Source organism: Poecile atricapillus, chromosome 26 (assembly GCF_030490865.1).
Source record: "Poecile atricapillus isolate bPoeAtr1 chromosome 26, bPoeAtr1.hap1, whole genome shotgun sequence".
Taxonomy (NCBI): domain Eukaryota; kingdom Metazoa; phylum Chordata; class Aves; order Passeriformes; family Paridae; genus Poecile; species Poecile atricapillus.
Genome location: NC_081274.1, coordinates 3,151,831 through 3,170,636, shown reverse-complemented (window position 1 = coordinate 3,170,636; position 18,806 = coordinate 3,151,831). Strand labels below are relative to the sequence as shown.

General features: G+C 51.2%; 2 protein-coding genes and 3 pseudogenes across 2 annotated transcripts in view; 3 read left to right on the top strand and 2 right to left on the bottom strand.

Annotated features, from left to right (window-relative positions):
* Positions 1-18,806, top strand: part of LOC131588521 (zinc finger protein 850-like) — a 497,145-nt pseudogene that overhangs the window by 157,465 nt on the left and 320,874 nt on the right.
* LOC131588505 (zinc finger protein 208-like) overlaps positions 1-18,806 on the bottom strand; it is a 911,601-nt pseudogene that overhangs the window by 603,187 nt on the left and 289,608 nt on the right.
* LOC131588609 (zinc finger protein 239-like) overlaps positions 1-18,806 on the top strand; it is a 204,302-nt gene that overhangs the window by 151,272 nt on the left and 34,224 nt on the right. The gene's annotated exons all lie outside the window — the stretch shown is intronic.
* The window catches only part of LOC131588535 (zinc finger protein 420-like), a 99,501-nt pseudogene that overhangs the window by 68,128 nt on the left and 12,567 nt on the right, over positions 1-18,806 (bottom strand).
* LOC131588613 (zinc finger protein 239-like) overlaps positions 1-18,806 on the top strand; it is a 68,698-nt gene that overhangs the window by 48,475 nt on the left and 1,417 nt on the right. The window lies entirely within an intron of this gene.

Here is an 18,806-nt window from a genome sequence, read left to right as displayed (position 1 = left end):
GCAAGGCCTATCTCTAGCTAAGATCTCTAATTTTTATAAAATAGCTAATTTTTTAAAATTAGTGACTCCAAAAAAGGTTTCAGAGGGTCCTAGGTGGGCTGGGGGAGACTGGGAGGGTCCTTGGAGGGGCATGGGGTGTCTATGAGAGGTTTTGGGGGTCCTGACCTCTGCAGATGCCCCAGGGTTGCTGTGAAACGCCGCGCCACCACAAGATGCTTATGGGGATTGGGGGTCCTTGTTGGGCTTCGTCTTCCTGGTGCTGGGGCTCGGCTTCTACCTGAGCAAGAAGGTCAGGGAGGGGTCCTGGGGGTTGTGTACTCCCTCGCCCAGAGCATTTGTGCTCCCCCCAAGGACACCCACTGATGATACCCCCTTTTCTCTGCCCACAGAGATCCTAAGGCAGCAGCAAAAGGTTCTCTAGGACTGAAAGTCAACCAATCAAATCTCCTCAAGGAATTCCCATTGTTGGTCTGTGTCCCAATAGATGTCCCTGTCCCAGTGTTCATCCAGGTGCCCACAGGGAGCCAGGAAGATGTGGAGCCTCCCAGCCAGGTGTCTTCCCAACACGGATCACCAGGATCACGGATCACCAGGGCTCTGCCCAACGGGGGTCACTGGGGATCATCCAACGCCCATCCTCCCATGGGGGATGGAGCTGGAGCAGCGCACGAAGCTCTTCCTGCACTCGGGGCACTCGCAGGGCTTCCCTTACTGGTGCCTCCGTTGGTGTTGGGTCAAGGTAGATCTCTGTGAGAAGCTCTTCCCACACTGGGGACACTCGTAGGGCCTCTCCCCAGTGTGGATGCGCCGGTGGAGAGTGAGGTTGGAGTTGCGGTTGAAGCCCTTCCCACAGTCGGGGCAGCGGAAGGGCCTCTCGTCTGTGTGAATCCGCTCATGTTTGAGGACATCAGAGCTGGTCCGAAACCTCTTCCCACACTGGGGACACTCGTAGGGCCTCTCCCCAGTGTGGATGCGCCGGTGGAGAGTGAGGTTGGAGTTGCGGTTGAAGCCCTTCCCACAGTCGGGGCAGCGGAAGGGCCTCTCGTCTGTGTGAATCCGCTCATGTTTGAGGACATCAGAGCTGGTCCGAAACCTCTTCCCACACTGGGGACACTCGTAGGGCCTCTCCCCACTGTGGATGAGCTGGTGATTTCGCAGGGTGGAGCTCCACCCAAAGCTCTTCCCACATTCCAAGCATCTGTAGGGTCTTCCCCCGTGTGGATCACCTGATGTTGCCTCAGGTGAGACATTTTTGTGAAGCTCTTCCCACATTTTCCACACTCGTAGGGCTTTTCCCCAGTGTGGATCACCTGGTGCCGAAGCAGCTCAGAGCTGTACCTGAAGCCCTTCCCACATTCCAAGCACTTGTGGGGCTTCTCCCCCAGCTCTGAGCTCTGGCTGGATCTCTGGCCCTGTTCCTGGCACTGGGGGGATCTTTCCTCCTCGCAGCTCCCTGGGCTGGGTTTGCAGCCCCTCCTCGTGTGGGATCTCTGGGCCTTTTTCTTCTCTTCCATCTCAACACAGTTTGGGACCGTAAAATCCTGGTTGGGGGGAAAAAAACAACAGGAGAGCACCTTGGACTGGGGTTTTCTCCTTGCCCAAGTTCATCTCAGGAAGTCATTGGGCATCTTGTGTTTATAAGAACATCCAGGACACAAAGATTCTGCCCAAACAACCTCCAATCATGAAAACAGATCAAAAACTAATCAAACAACGAGATTTGGCCAAAACCCCCTCCAGAATAGAAAGGTTCAGCCCCTGCAAGAAACCAAAGCACCAACATTTAGCCCAATAAAGCTCAGAAACACCAAGATTCAGACCTGTGAAAATGGTTATTCCCCTCCCCAGTCACCTGCTGCATTTGGGGGGGGGGGGGGGGGGGAAATGCTCCTGGGGCTGGGGGAGCTGCAGATACAGGGAGGAACTTTGTGCTGCTTCCTGTTTCTGCTCCTCTTCCTTCTGTGTCTGTGCTCTATGTCACACTACTCCTCCTCCTTCTGCACAACCCCAACATATTTTGACCATTTGGTTCTTCAGCCCTTCTCCTCCTTCCCTTCTCCTCCTGCTCCCAGGCCCAGCACCCACTGCCGCCTCCCTCTTCCCCCCCAGTCCCACAGCATCCCACCGCAGGGGCACGGATGGAGCTGGGCCAGCTCGGCCTGGGGCAGCGCTGGGCTCTCGGCCGCTTCCTCCCGCACTCGCTCCCCACTGCAGCCGCTCCCGCCACCACAGCGCGGGGGGGCCCGGCCTTGGCGCTCCCCCCTCCCACCTCCCCAAATTCCCCTCAAGGGGGGCGCCAAGGCCCGGGGGGGAGGGGCGCAGCTGGGCTCCAGCTGGGGAACGCTGGCAGCTGCGGCTCTGCCTGGACACTGATGAGTCATCAGCGCCGCGCGCTCTGATTGCCTCAGCCCTGCCTGAGCCCTGCGCCTGCACCAAGGGGGGACACCCTGCTCCAGGGGGGATGGCCCCAAAACGGGGGAACCCCAGCAAAGGAACAACAACAAAGGCTCTTTACAAACTGATCCCGTCAACCTCATTGCACATAGGGCCAGGGACGTGGACATAAGGAAGTGACAGGAGGAGCCATCAGCTGCACAAAATGTTATTAATTGATGACACAGACTGCTGCTCAGCCAAGGTCCTGATAAATTCATCAACTTCCAGAAGAACAACAAAGACTTAACACAGCCATCAATATCGTTAGCTATACAAAAGTGGGGTGCATATTAAGGGGGTATGTAGGAGGTGCATTGGGAAGTCTGCACCTCTCCAGTACTTCAGCCAATGGGGAAAGGGAGAGGGAGATGTGGCCAAGAAAATTCAGATGAAAAGGAGGCTGTGTCCTCCAATAACAGGAGAGACACCATGGAAATTGTCCCATGGCCTCTACCTTTTGTATGAATGAAATTACTTTTACAGGACTCCTCTGTCTTCCTTGTGGACAGAAACCTCTGGGGATGTCAATTTTTCCACACATCTTGGGGCTCCTCCGCAATTCCTTCCACCGTCCGGGCCGGCGGGCACTGAGTGCAGCTGAAGGTGCCTCACCCAGTTTGGGGGATCGGCTCCCTCGGCTGGCGGCGGCACCGGGGATTGATTGGGTACCCGAGAGTGAGCAGGAGACAGACGAGGGACGGATCAGGGGGGCTCTCAAGAGTCGGCAGGGAGAGAGCACTGAAAATCTCAGCAGTGACTCCAGTGGCATCTTCGGGGAGTAAACATGGCAGGGCACCCAGAAAGGGGACAAAAGGGAAAGCCACAATGGGGTCCCAGCAAAAGGGATGAGGGTCCCAAAATATCTCTCAAGGGTCCCTTGGGAGCATGTTGAGGTCGTTTGCACATTCTCCCAGAGGGAATTAAGGACATGGACACCCAGGGGGGCAAGAAGGGAAGTCCAGAAGGGATTTAGACAACAGGGGATGGATGGTGTTGGTGTGCTGGGAAGGGATTGGCTGAAGGGGAGTGTGCAGGAATGTGCTTAAGGCAAGAAGCAACAAGAGCAATCTATGGGGTAAGAAAAAGAATGATGGAAAAGAAGAGAAAGAGAAAAATACTGAGGACTGGGATGTTTTTCAGAAGGGTCTTATCCTCAGAATTTGCCAGCTGACTCAGATCCTTTGTATCCCAGTTTTCCAGGACAGGAAAACAAGGAGGTCAGGATTTCAGGGGGTTTCTCTGAGCTGGGAGCGGCAGGAGCGGGCGCAGAGCTGCGGCACCGGGAGCACGGGCTGGGGGCCTGTGGGGAGCTGTGGGGCCGGGCCGGGGCTGTGGGGCAGCCGGGGCTCAGCGCCGGGCGCTGCCTGACCCCAGCACCCCCCGGGCAGGGCCGGCAGTGGCCCCCGGCCCCCAGGAGGCTGCGGGACGCCCCGGCCGCTGCCCGGCCCCGTGGAGCTGCCGGCCCTGCCCGCCGGGGGGGCCGCCTTTGGACACTGCGGCAGGACAGGGACCGGCTCTGGGATACGGGCTGGGGAGGGGAGCCTCAGCACAGCCAGCACCAGGAAGGAACAGCTCAGAAATGGGGATTACACCTGCAAGGATCCAGATGATCTTTTAAGCATTTTGTGCTGGGTCCCTGCAGAAAGGAAGGATTTTGCAGAAAGCTCAGCAGCTGCCACAGGATGAGCACCCACAGGCACTGAGGGGGGCTGCAGCAGGGCCACAAGAAGCCCCTGCAGCACTTGCTCCCAAAGGCTCAGCAGCTGAATGCAGCAAGGGATGAGCAAAAGGCCAAGCTGAAGGCAAAGGCCATGGCACAGTTCCTACAGCCCCTGAGGGATCAAGCCCAGGGCCCAAGGGGGCCCCAGCACCCAGGGGACACCCTCGGCCACAAGCACCTGGCACAGGCATTGCCCTCCTGGCCAGGGGACAGCCCACCCAAACAGCCCCTGGCAAGGAATCAGCCTTCCAGCTGCAGGGCACAAGGACACTGCAAGCACAGACAGGAGCACCCTCAGCACCAGCAAGTCCAGCCCTTGATGGACACGGATTCTTAGCGCTCTCACAGCTCCCATTCCACCAGGGACCCACCACACTGCAGCCCTTGGGAACATCCAGGGTGGCTCTGGATCCAGAGGAGACCTTTCCTGATGGGCACAGGGGCCTCTCCATCCACTGGGAATCTTACACCCAAAGGTGTTAGGGAATATTTAAATAATTAAGGGACTAAGTGGGAAAGATGAGTGGAAGTGTTCAGCCACTATTAACCAATGTGGGGGATGGGTGTGAAATGCAGGAATTTTTATTTGCTCACAATTGTGATTGTAATTTACTGGGAAGGGATTTGATGGCTACACTGGGAATGCAAATTAATGTTGCAAAAGGTGATACAGAGGCTGGTTCTGTTGTACCTCTGGGTCAAATGTCTGGCAGAGCCACGGCTGAAGTGAACCCACAAGTGTGGGCAGCCCCAGGGAAATTGGCAAAATTAGATATGGAGCCTCTCCAAATTTCCCTGAAGCAGCCAGGACAAGAGGTGTCGAAAAGCAATCCCCTGTTCCAAGGGAGGGAAGGAAGGGCTCACAGCCTGTCTGGGAGTCCTGCTCAAGGCACGGCTTGGGGAGCCAGGGATGGCTCCCTAGAATGCTCCTATCCTGCCAAACAAGAAATCCAATGGAATCCACACAATGCTGCAGGACCCAAGAAGAAGAAATGAGATGATGAAACCGAGGCACCCCACACTCTCAGATCCTTACACCATCCTCAACCAGGTGCCCTCCTCACACTGCTGCCATTCACAACTTGATGCAAAAGATGCTTTCTGGGGATCTGCCCACTTCCACAGGATGCAAACAGAATTCTGCCATGGGCTGGCAACAAGAGGTAGAAGGGAAAATGCTCAAGACATGGACGGTCCTTCTGCAGGGATGCACGGAAGCACCGGCCTGACTGGGGCAAGCCTTGCAGGAAATATCAAAGGAATTGACCTCACCCCCAGGGACTGGCTTAATGCAGGATGTGGATGACTTGATCCAGTCAGGAGGACAAAAAGAGGTAGAGGAAGCCTCTATGAAATGGCTTCATTTTCAGGCAAAAAAGCAGCTTTGAGTATCTGAAAAAAAAGTGCAAATCGTGGAGAAAATGGTTAAATATTTGAGACCTATTTTGAATGAAGCTTTGTGTTTTATTGACCCTGAGAGGGTTCATGAAATCTCAGAAATAACATTTCCCAGGATTAAAAAGGGACAATTCCTACAATTAACAGGGAAATGCAGGAGCCAGATTGAGGATTCTCTCTTCTAGCCAGAACATTGTGTGCTTCTTTAGCCACAGATAGCGTCAGTGTTAGACAGGGGACATAAAAAAGAGAACAAAACTTAACTAAATGAAAAAAATAAAATGATTGATGCCCCAGCCATGGCTCTTCCAGACTCAGAAATCTGAATTGGAAGGGAATATTAAACAGGCCACCCCTGAGCCTGCACTGAAGGCAACGCAGCAGCAGCCAGGGCTCCCCAGCGGGGGAAGCCCCTGGGCCTGCCCACAGATCGTCTGCTCAAATCCTCGGCCTGGCCACCCTCCTTTGCCATCTCCAGCCACTGCGGGACAATCCTTGCTCTCACTCTTGCAGCTTCAGCCCTTTCTGTGCCTGCCCTCGCCACAGCTGCTGGGGAAGGCACCGGGACAATTCCACTCTGCCTCTCAATTCCACTCACACTCTGCCCTGCCTGGGATTAGCTGCTGCCAAAATAGACCAACTTTAAAATGGCTTCAAATCTTATTTCTCTGGTCACAGTAGGTTTGCCTTTTGTCTTGGGGAAAGGAATTTTAATGTTTCTTTACCAGCACTCAGCAGAGATGTATTTAACATCTCAACAGACTGGGAATAGCCCAAAAGATTCTCCCCCAGATAACGACCATCAACAAAACATCAACACCCAGCAGCAAACATCAACCAACATCCACCCCAGACACTGCCCCAGGCACAGCTGGAGACACCTGGTCTGGAAAAGGCTGAGCAGGAAATCCAGGAGTGCCCACCTAATTCACATCACAGGCACAGAAATCCGGCTGCAACAGAAGACCAAATCCTAACAACTCCACACCTTGAAACCAATGAACATTAAACCAAGGGATTTCTACGGGTACTGACTGTATAAATTTAGGGAAAATCTAGTCAAATTCATGTGTCATGGAATGATTTTCTCTGCACACCCAGCCTAAGTGTGCATGAAATTATTCCTGTTGCACATTCTGGCCAGAATCAAGTAACACCTTATTTCTCTAAAGACATTGTGGAGAGTTTTTACTTTTCACAGTTTCAGTGAAAGGATTACACTGTTAGAATAAATTTCCATAGTATTTTTACTTCTATATTGTCGCTTCTGTTTGGGCCAGTGGTGTGAGAATCAGTTTTTAGGCATAGGAGAATAAAAAGAAAACACTTGATTGCTTTCTCATTTTTGTTTTATATTTCTACGTGACTCTTAGTCATGACAAAATGATGGTATGGGTTATCTTATGTTCACCTTTAAGCTGCACTTTGAAAACTAGAAGAGCTTTAAAGTTGGCGCTTTAACACATAAACAGTTAATAAAATATTGTTAAAAAAAAAACTAAAAATAAAAGCAGATTCTGTGGGTGCCACGTGTGAGTCAGGGGACGTCTGCCCTGGAAGAGAAGCTTTGTTCCAGGCAGCCAGGAGAGGAGCTTTAGAAATGCAAATTAACACTGATAGCCCAAAGCCTGCACAATGGCCCAGGGGCTTCCTGCCTGCAGGAGGAATTGGAATAATTCCCTCTGCCCCTCAGCCCAAGCTCTGCCAGCTTGCACAGATGGAATTTGCACAGCTAAAGGCAGAGCCCATTGTGAGGATATCTGACTCTGCAACACAAATTGGTTAAGCTGCAAAGGAGAACAGAAAATGGAGAATGTTGTGAAAACTGCACTAAAACAAGTGGGAGGGAATCATCCCTGTCCCCACTCCAACATGTGCTGTCTCTGTCTGTGTTATATAGGGTGTACCATAAATAAATCCACTGTGCTTTATTTGCCACCACAAGTTCAGTGAAATCAGTTGGGAATCCAAGTATGTGATGATTTAATGAGAGAAAAGCTGACAATTGATGCAGCCCTGGCTGGAGTGAAACAGAAATTAAAAAGTAGGAAATAAACACAAAGAAATGCTTGACTAAAAGTGGGGTTTGACAAAAACCATACCCTGACACGCTGATCCACAAGAACAAGAAAAGAGTCAGACTGCAAGATAAGATAAGGAGCCAGAATACACAAACAAGATGCAAAGACAAAGGCACCACAAGATAAAGGAGATTCTTCAGGCCCTAAGCCGGAAAGAACAGATTTAAAGTTCCAAAAGGTGGCCAGAGGAATGAAAGAGGCATGGAGTTAATTGTAATATGAAGTGAGGACAAGCAGAGTTAAAAAATGAATATGTACTAGGCGTATCTTGTAAACCTAGTCTGTAAAAGAAAAAAAGAGAAAACCAAATCAAAAAGGTGTGCATGCTTTTCAGAGGAGATATCCCCCATCCACCTCAGCGTTGAATAAATTCATACCTACTCTTATAACTACTCTGCGAGTTATAGAGCTCTTTTTATTTCGCATATCCGGAGTGAGCACTCAAAAATGGGGAAAAGACGAACGATCACCAGAACAAATCCTGCAATACCATGGACCAGACCCTGGGAACGCTGATGAATTCATAGCAGGTACCAGAGAAACCATTTATCATTTCAATGGCATAATTAGATTACAGGATGTCATTGAAATAATAACCAACCACACAGCTCCAGCTCCTGACCTTCCCTCCAACCAATCCACTCAGATGAGGAACACAACATTTCACCATGGGATGGGATCACATTATCTTTTAGCAGAAAATCGAGGCAGAGTTTGTGGAAAAGTTAAGTAACTTAAACTACTCTTGGCAGATAGATGGCAATGGAAAAGTAGTAAAACAGATAACAAAGGAAACAGCAAAGCAGCTCATGTACTTCTCCAAACGTGGAAAGGATAGGAATGGGACACAGTTTTGTGCTTCCCTCACAGACCATGGGTTAAACAAATGCTGTTTCTCCTCTCATGTGCTACAGCAACTCTCATCTTTTTACCATGCACCACACCTTGCTGAGTGCAGCTCATTCAGCAGCTGAGCAAGGGGATGCAGGTGGCAGCCAGGCCTCCTAAGCCACAAACGGCTACAAAAGGACAGAGAATGAGGGCACTGAGAGCAATCCCAAAACCAAAGAACACCCAGGAAGAAAAAACACAGGCAATGAGTGAATCTGCTTGGAGATGGGGCCAGGGACTTGTACATAAGGCAACAATGGGAGAAACCATCAGTGTCAGAAAACGTTACTAATTGACAAGGACTGCTGCTCAGACCAACTCCCGACACATTCATGAACTTCCAGAAGAACAAACACTTCACAGAGCCAGGAATATCGGGTGTTATACAAAAAGGACATGCAGCAGGCGGATCGGGAAGGCTGAACCTTCCAAGCACCTCCGCCAGTGTTGGGCAAAGGGACAGGGACATGCGGCCGGGAAAATCAGGACAAAAACGAGGCCGCGTCCTCCAACAACCGGAGAGAGCGCACGGCAAATGGCCCATGGCCTCTCCCTTTGGGCAGCAATAAAGTCACTCGCACACCACTCCTCTGGCTCCTTGGGCCACACAAACCTCTGGCGCCGGGAATTTTCCCGCCCAGCCCCGGGCACAGCGCAGCCACCTCCGGCCTCCCGACACGAAGCGGGACGAGCCAGCGCTGCTCCGCCACCGCCTCCTGCCGAGGCCCCAGCGGCAAGGAGACCGCGGGCAGCCGCTCCCGCAGCGCCCTCAGCCCAGGGCCAACACGGGCCGGCCACGGCACAAGCCACCCGCCACAGCCCCCTGCCGCCCCCTCCCGGGCCCGCAGCGAGCCCCGAGCCCCCGCAGAACCGAGCGCGGCTCCCACCTGCGATGGCCGGGGCCGCCTCCGAGCTCCGCCGCCGCCTCACCGGGCTCCGGCCGCTGCTGCCGCCGCTGCCGGGCCCGCACAGACGCTCCGGCAATGGCGGCTCTCCTGCCCCACGGCCGCCCTGGGGGCGCCAGCGGGGCCGGGCTTGTCCCCGCTCTGCCCAATCAGCGCGCGCCAGAGCCACGAGTGACGGCAGAAGCAGCCAATCGCAGCCAGCGGCGGGCTCTGCACACGGCACGGCCTCGCCTGCCTTGGGCTGAGCTCCGCCATTTCTCGGCAGCCTGGGCTGAGGAGCGGCCCCGGCGCTGGGCCCGGCCCGGGCAGGAGGCCAAGGAAGCGCCGCTGCGCTGAAGCGCCGGGAGCTCGGGGTGCCCGGGAGCTGAGGGCGCTGCGAGCTGGGGGTGAGTCCGGGATGGAGCAGGGCTATGCCGGAGCGAGGCCAAAACTCTGTGACTCTCCTTCCTGCCCTGGGCGGGGAGCAGAACACACAAGGAAAGGCTCGGGGGTCTGGATGAGGGTGGGGACAGTTCAATCCTTGGTCACGGGCACAGCACACCTGACTTGGGGAAATTAATTGAATTTATTGTCCAACGTGTCAGAGGAAGAAAATGAGAAATTAAGTAATTCTTACGGAAATCCATCTTCCCCCCAGCTCTCCCTCCTTCCCGGGCTTAACTTTGTGCCCCTCTCCGTCCCCCTCCCCGCCCAGAGGCACAGGGATGGGGGTCACAGTCAGGTGATGTCAGTGCCTCCCCCTGAGGGACAGGAATCCTTGTCCTGCTGCAGCCTGGGGTCCCTGCCAGGGGCCAGAGTCCCTCAGGACCAGGCTGCTCCAGCGGGGATCGCCAGGGGGATCCCCGAGTCCGGCCAGGAGCCACTTCCATGGCTCTGCAGGGGCTTCCCCCGGGCTCGGGGCCTCTCTCAGGCACCCCCTGCTCCGGCCCGGCCTCATTGCCCCCCTCACCCCCCCATGCAGCGAGTGCCCGGGCAGGGAGATGCACGATTTCCACGGGGCTGAATCTTGGAGTTTCTGAGCTTTATTGGGCTGAATGTTGGAGTTTTGTTTTTTTGTGGGGGCAGAATCTTTCTATTTTGGGGGGATATCAGATTTTTGGTGTTTTGGAAGTTTTTGATCTGTCTTTGTTAGAGTTCAGGAACACACATAATCACAGACTGATTATGTGCAGGTGCTTTATTGAAGCGCGCAGGAGCTGGGGGTATCAGCAACCCAAATCTAGCTCCATCATCTTTGTCCAAAGTGCACATATTTCTACAGTTTCAGCTGTAGCAGTAATCACTATAACCACCTTATGAATATTGCTTTATTAATATTGCTTCATTAACTTTGTCCATGTTGTTTCATGAGACTTAGCTCATCCTTGCATGAACATGTACAAATCTTATCTCTGGGTGGGTATCTTGGAGACCCCAAGTACCAGTTCTCATTACCGTAAACATTTCAGCTTGCTAGACCATCCCTAATACCAAGCATTCTTGTGACCTACCTCTACATGATTTTAAGAAACATTTTCAGAAACATTTAACCCCATAGTAACGTTTTTCCCCACATTCAATATATTTCACTTTGCTATAATAAGTGCAATGCTTTCACTGTATACAGTCCTTTTTCTGAGTTTATACTTGATGTTCATCTTCGAATCCACAGTTGTCGTAAGCGTTGTTACACTCTGGAGGACTTAGAGATGACAAATGTGGATGTGGATCTCTGTCCCGTGTCAGTGCCTTTATTATCTTCTGGTTCCAGGATACTCTTTTCTTTATCTCTCCTTTCAGAACTGCACAGATTAACCAGATTGCTAAGAACACAATTAGTAGGATTATCAGACTCTCAAGAATAGATTTGATCCAGGAGCTCACATTCCATCCTAAGCCTTCAAAACTTTTATCTACCCAACTTGTGGTCAGATCTTCCCTCTCTTTCTGTGCTTCATGGTCTATTTGTTTTAATGGGCTAATGTTGTGTTCTACATCTGCAGTTCCATTTGGGATGTGGATGCAGCAGTGATCAATTTGTCCTTTTAGGTACCCGCATACTCCGTGTTCTTTCAACAATAACATATCTAAAGCCAATCTGTTTTGCAGGGTCATTTTAGTCGTGGCTTGTAATTGTACATTTAGCTCTCTAAATCCCTCTTTGGTAACTCTTGCCAATCTCTTTCTACATGGCCTGTAATTTTGTACAACATCTTTCTATTGTTATAATTTGGTATTGGACCAAACAAGGATTCCAGGGCCCACTCAAATTTTACACTACTGGAGGGTTCCTGCCATCTTTCTTTATCTTCAATTTTGTTTTCCTGAACTTCTTGTCTCGTCCTTATTTGCAGAAGTTCATGTTCTCCCTTGAATGGGGACGTTTTCCAAATTGGGCATAAGGTGGGGAGGCCTAAAGTAATCTCTTTTACTTTTTCACCTACAGGCAAATGTGTTGTCCAGGTGCCATCGCTTGCTGCCCATCCAAATTGGCCTGGACTCTGAATTGTACTTGTGCTCCATATTACCTTTTGGATCACTTGTCCTGTCTTGTCATTTATTTCCCCTTGTTTATGTTTGATTCCTCTGCAGGCACATCCAATTTGCAGAGCTACCACAAGTGTTGGCATTTGTTTTATTTCTTCATCATCAGAAGTACAGTCCTAAGTTTTGTTCCATACCCACCAATTCACTTTGTCTGCCTCCATTCTACTACTGGTTGCAGTGTTCCATACCCCTGGATCTGTTTCATTTTCAGAGCCTTCCCACTTAATGCACCAAGGGCTATCTGCCATAGATTGGAATTTCTGAAGCACACTCATTGACCATGCACTGTCCCAAGCTTCAGCCCGATCTTTTCCTTCCTGTCCTTCACACTTCCACTTCGATACTGGAATCTTTTCTTTAATGACCTTTCCTATCTTTTCATAACACCATCCATAATTCCCTAATCCCCCATCCCAGCCTAGTTTTGGTTCATACTTTCCTCCATTTTCATGACAATCCCATGTAGATGAATACTTTGGCTTCACAGCATTTTCAAACACTGTCTTATTTGGGTACTTGTAATCTATTTGCAATACACAGCTCACATTTTCATTTTTATTCTTTTGTATTTCAGGAAATTTTGATGTTATAATTCCCCAATTTATTTGGTCTCCTGCTGCCTTTGGTATTGGCAGACAGGCAGTTATTTTGCTGGTGTTTTGCATGTTGGCAAAATCTTTAATTAATGCAATCATCCCATTTTCTGCCTGAATAGGATTAGAGACTTTTATCACCTGTGTTTCTGGCTGCACCCCCACATCCCTCTTCATTCTAAAATGAAGAGTTTTCAGCTGATCCTTTTGCATTTCACATCCCAAGGTAACATTGATTCCAACTGATGGCCCTAAAGGCCATAAAATAATCACCATTACAGTCACCAGCAACCTAGACATTTGAAACAATCAAACCCGCTTTATCTGCAGCTTTGTTGGCCCTACAGTTTGTGCAGTCCACAGTGCAGGGGAAACCTTCTTCACTCTGGTGTAATGTATGCAGGGATCCAGTCCAGCTCCTTTGACTGCTGTCAAGGTAGTTAACAGTACCTGATAGGGTCCATTCCACCTTTCTTTTAATGGTTCTTCGTTCCAGCTTTTAACGTACACTTCATCTCCCGGGGGGATGTCATGAACTGGATTCTCAAGAGTCAGTGGCCTATTCCACACAAGGGTGCTCCGAAGTTGAGCTCGAGCTTTTCCAAGAGACAGAACATAATTCTACACCTCTTGCTTCCCTGTAACATGTACATTTGGATTAGGTTCAGGGGATTCATATGGTTTCCCATCCAATATCTCATAAGGACTGACTGACATCCCGCTTCTAGGCTTTATCCAAATCCTCAGCAGTGCTATTGGTAAAGCTTGTGGCTGCTGCAATTTAGCCTCTTGGCATATTTTGCTGATTTGCCTCTTCAATGTCTCAATCATCCTCTCTACCTGTCCACTGGATTGGGGTCTCCATGGTGTATGGAGATGCCAAGCTATTCCCAGTAACCTACTCACCTCCCTCACTACTGTGGCTGTGAAATGTGGGTCCCTATCTGATGATATTCCTAGAGGCACCCCAAATCTTGGAATGATTTCTTGCAGCAACCACTTGACTGTCTCCTTTGCTTGATTTGTGCGACAGGGAAGAGCTTCTGGCCATCCTGAAAATGTGTCAAGCCCTACCAATAGATATTTGAATCCTCGTGTTCTTGGTAATTCTACAAAATCTACTTGCCAATAATCTCCTGGTTTTCCCTAATTGTGCCTGTCATCTAGCCACTGGATTGTTCTTTAAGCAAATTTCACATTTTGACATTACTGATTTTGCCATTGTTGACATCTGTACTGAAATTAAACTTTGTTTTAACAATTTCACCAATGCCTCTGCACTCCAATGACATTCATTATGTTTAATTTGTAGAACTTCTCTCATTATCGAGGGGGTACCACTACTTGTCCCTGTGTAGTCACATACCACCCTTCTGAATTCTTTTGTGCATTCAGTGAGCGTCCCAATTTCTCATCCTCTATTGAATATTTTGGTTCTGGGGGTAAATTGAATTGAGATACATTCGTTTTTAAAGGTATCAATGCCATTGCAGTTTGCACTTCTCGAGCAGCTTGTCGGGCTGTCCAGTCTGCTTTCCAATTTCCCTCATGAATTTTGGAGTTTCCTGATTGGTGAGCTTTGCAGTGCATGATTGCTACTTGCTCAGGCTTTTGTACTGCTTTTATTAATTGCAGGACTGCATCTTGATGTTTAATGTGTGTACCTTGAGAAGACAGCAGTCCTCTTTCTTTCCACAGTGCCCTGTGTACATGCACCACTCCAAAAGCATGTTTTGAATCAGTCCAGATATTTACTTTGTTCCCTTCACTCAGCTCTAATGCCCTGGTTAAAGCAGCCAGTTCTGCTCGTTGGGCAGATGTGTTTGCTGGCAAGAAACAAAGCTGGATTCAAAAGGTTAGCTGTCTTTAATGTGACATCATCCTGCTCAGTTGGGATTACCTGGAATTTCATCATCCTGCTTGGAGATAACCAATGGCCCCCCTTTTGTTCTAAAACAGTGGTCACCATGTGTGGCACATAGACATCTGTGTGTCTACCCATCGTGAGTTTCCTGGCTTCTTGGATCAGCATCACAGTGGCTGCAACTGCCCGCAGGCATGAAGGCCATCCGGCACTCACGTTGTCAAGTTGTTTGGAAAAGCAGCCTACCAGCCTTTTCCAGCTTCCCAAATGTTGGGTCAGCACTCCCAGTGCTGGGTGTGATCTTTCATGCACAAACAGCTGAAAATCTTTGGATAGATCAGGCAATCCTAACGCAGGAGCTGTTGTCAATGCCTCCTTCAGTCTGAGGAAGGCCTCCTTCTGTGGTCTGCCCCAGGTAAGAGGTTGTGTCTTCTGGGCTTCATACAGGGGCTCTGCAATTAGTCCATAGTCCATGATCCATAGGCGGCACCGCTCTGTCATCCCAAGGAAAACTTGTAGCTCATGTAGGTTCTGGGGTTCTGGAATGGCACAAATGGCTTGAATACGATTAGTACCCAGCTTACACTGCCCTTGTGAGATTTCACACCCCAGGTAAATCACAGTCTGCCAGGCAATTTGTGCCTTTTCTTTAGACACTTTATATCCTCCCATTCCCAGCGATTTAAAATTTCAATTGTTACCTTTATGCAGTCTGTTGAAATGTTAAACACATCTCTGCTGAGTGGTGGAAAAGAAAGATTAAAATTCCTTTCCCCAAGGCAAAGAGAAACCTAGTGTGACCAGGTAAATAAGATTTGAAGCCATTTTAAAGTTGGTCTATTTTGGCAGCAGCTAATCCCAGGCAGGGCAGAGTGTGAATGTAATTGAGAGGCAGAGTGGAATTGTCCCGGTGCCTTCCCCAGCAGCTGTGGCGAGGGCAGGCACAGAAAGGGCTGAAGCTGCAAGAGTGAGAGCAAGGATTGTCCTGCAGTGGCTGGAGATGGCAAAGGAGGGTGGCCAGGCCGAGGATTTGAGCAGAGGATCTGTGGGCAGGCCCAGGGGCTTCCCCCGCTGGGGAGCCCTGGCTGCTGCTGCGTTGCCTTCAGTGCAGGCTCAGGGGTGGCCTGTTTAATATTCCCTTCCAATTCAGATTTCTGAGTCTGGAAGAGCCATGGCTGAAGCATCAATAATTTTATTTTTTTAATTTTGTTAAGTTTTTTTCTCTTTCTTATGTCCACTCCATAACATTGAGGCTATCTGGGGCTAAGAAAGTCACACAATGCTCAGGCTAGAACAAAGAATCTTCAGTCCAGCTTCTGCAGTTCCTTAGTTATCCTAAGAATTGTTCCAGCTCCATTTTTGTCCTGGGAAACATTATTTCTGAGATTGCCTGAACCCTCTCTGAATCAATACACCACAGTCCCTCAGTCAAAAAATGTCCCAAATATTTAACCATTTTCTCTACCATTTGCTCTTCCTTTTTTTCCAGGTACTCAAAGCTGCTTTTTTGCCTGAGAATGAAGCCATTACACAGAGGCTTCCTCTCCCTCTTCTCCTTGTCCTCCTGACTGGATCAAGTCATCCACAACCTGCATTAAGCCAGTCCCTGGGGGTGAGGTCAATTCCTTTGATATTTCCTGCAAGGCTTGCCCCAGTCAGGCCGGTGCTTCCGTGCATCCCTGCAGAAGGACCGTCCATGTCTTGAGCATTTTCCCTTCTACCTCTTGTTGCCAGCCCAAGGCAGAATTGTGTTTGCATCCTGTGGAAGTGGGCAGATCCCCAGAAAGCATCTTTTGCATCAAGTTGTGAATGGCAGCAGTGTGAGGAGGGCACCTGGTTGAGGATGGTGTAAGGATCTGAGAGTGTGGGGTGCCTCGGTTTCATCATCTCATTTCTTCTTCTTGGGTCCTGCAGCATTGTGTGGATTCCATTGGATTTCTTGTTTGGCAGGATAGGAGCATTCTAGGGAGCCATCCCTGGCTCCCCAAGCCGTGCCTTGAGCAGGACTCCCAGACAGGCTGTGAGCCCTTCCTTCCCTCCCTTGGAACAGGGGATTGCTTTTCGACACCTCTTGTCCTGGCTGCTTCAGGGAAATTTGGAGAGGCTCCATATCTAATTTTGCCAATTTCCCTGGGGCTGCCCACACTTGTGGGTTCACTTCAGCCGTGGCTCTGCCAGACATTTGACCCAGAGGTACAACAGAACCAGCCTCTGTATCACCTTTTGCAACATTAATTTGCATTCCCAGTGTAGCCATCAAATCCCTTCCCAGTAAATTACAATCACAATTGTGAGCAAATAAAAATTCCTGCATTTCACACCCATCCCCCACATTGGTTAATAGTGGCTGAACACTTCCACTCATCTTTCCCACTTAGTCCCTTAATTATTTAAATATTCCCTAACACCTTTGGGTGTAAGATTCCCAGTGGATGGAGAGGCCCCTGTGCCCATCAGGAAAGGTCTCCTCTGGATCCAGAGCCACCCTGGATGTTCCCAAGGGCTGCAGTGTGGTGGGTCCCTGGTGGAATGGGAGCTGTGAGACCTCTAAGAATCCGTGTCCATCAAGGGCTGGACTTGCTGGTGCTGAGGGTGCTCCTGTCTGTGCTTGCAGTGTCCTTGTGCCCTGCAGCTGGAAGGCTGATTCCTTGCCAGGGGCTGTTTGGGTGGGCTGTCCCCTGGCCAGGAGGGCAATGCCTGTGCCAGGTGCTTGTGGCCGAGGGTGTCCCCTGGGTGCTGGGGCCCCCTTGGGCCCTGGGCTTGATCCCTCAGGGGCTGTAGGAACTGTGCCATGGCCTTTGCCTTCAGCTTGGCCTTTTGCTCATCCCTTGCTGCATTCAGCTGCTGAGCCTTTGTGAGCAAGTGCTGCAGGGGCTTCTTGTGGCCCTGCTGCAGCCCCCCTCAGTGCCTGTGGGTGCTCATCCTGTGGCAGCTGCTGAACTTTCTGCAAAATCCTTCCTTTCTGCAGGGACCCAGCACAGAATGCTTAAAAGATCATCTGGATCCTTGCAGGTGTAATCCCCATTTCTGAGCTGTTCCTTCCTGGTGCTGGCTGTGCTGAGGCTCCCCTCCCCAGCCCGTATCCCAGAGCCGGTCCCTGTCCTGCCGCAGTGTCCAAAGGCGGCCCCCCCGGCGGGCAGGGCCGGCAGCTCCACGGGGCCGGGCAGCGGCCGGGGCGTCCCGCAGCCTCCTGGGGGCCGGGGGCCACTGCCGGCCCTGCCCGGGGGGTGCTGGGGTCAGGCAGCGCCCGGCGCTGAGCCCCGGCTGCCCCACAGCCCCGGCCCGGCCCCACAGCTCCCCACAGGCCCCCAGCCCGTGCTCCCGGTGCCGCAGCTCTGCGCCCGCTCCTGCCGCTCCCAGCTCAGAGAAACCCCCTGAAATCCTGACCTCCTTGTTTTCCTGTCCTGGAAAACTGGGATACAAAGGATCTGAGTCAGCTGGCAAATTCTGAGGATAAGACCCTTCTGAAAAACATCCCAGTCCTCAGTATTTTTCTCTTTCTCTTCTTTTCCATCATTCTTTTTCTTACCCCATAGATTGCTCTTGTTGCTTCTTGCCTTAAGCACATTCCTGCACACTCCCCTTCAGCCAATTCCTTCCCAGCACTCCAACATCATCCTTTCCCTGTTGTCTAAATCCCTTCTGGACTTCCCTTCTTGCCCCCCTGGGTGTCCATGTCCTTAATTCCCTCTCGGAGAATGTGCAAATGACCTCCACATGCTCCCAAGGGACCCTTGAGAGATATTTTGGGGTCATCATCCCTTTGTCCCGGATGCCCTTCTAATATTCCATTTTCCTCCCTCAGTGGTCCCACCTGGATCCCACCTGTGCCCCCCCGGGCCTTGGCGCCCCCCTTGAGGGGAATTTGGGGAGGTGGGAGGGGGGAGCGCCAAGGCCGGGCCCCCCCGCGCTGTGGTGGCGGGAGCGGCTGCAGTGGGGAGCGAGTGCGGGCGGAAGCGGCCGAGAGCCCAGCGCTGCCCCAGGCCGAGCTGGCCCAGCTCCATCCGTGCCCCTGCGGTGGGATGCTGTGGGACTGGGGGGGAAGAGGGAGGCGGCAGTGGGTGCTGGGCCTGGGGGCAGGAGGGGAGGGGAAGGAGAAGCAGGGTTGAGGAACAAAATGGTCAAAGGCTGCACGTGGGAGGAAAAAATGCGATTGTGCAGGAGAAGGGGGAAGAGGAGTGTGAGGAAGAGTTGGGACACAGGAGGAGGAGGAGGAGCAGGAAGAGGAAGCAGCACAAGGTTCCACTCTCCCTGTGTGTGCAGTCCCAGGAGTGTTGCCCTGCTCACAGTCAGCAGGTGACTGGGGAGGGGGATCCATGATTTTCCTGGGACTGAATCTTGGTGTTTCTGAGCTTTATTGGGCTAAATGTTGGTGCTTTGTTTTTTTGCAGG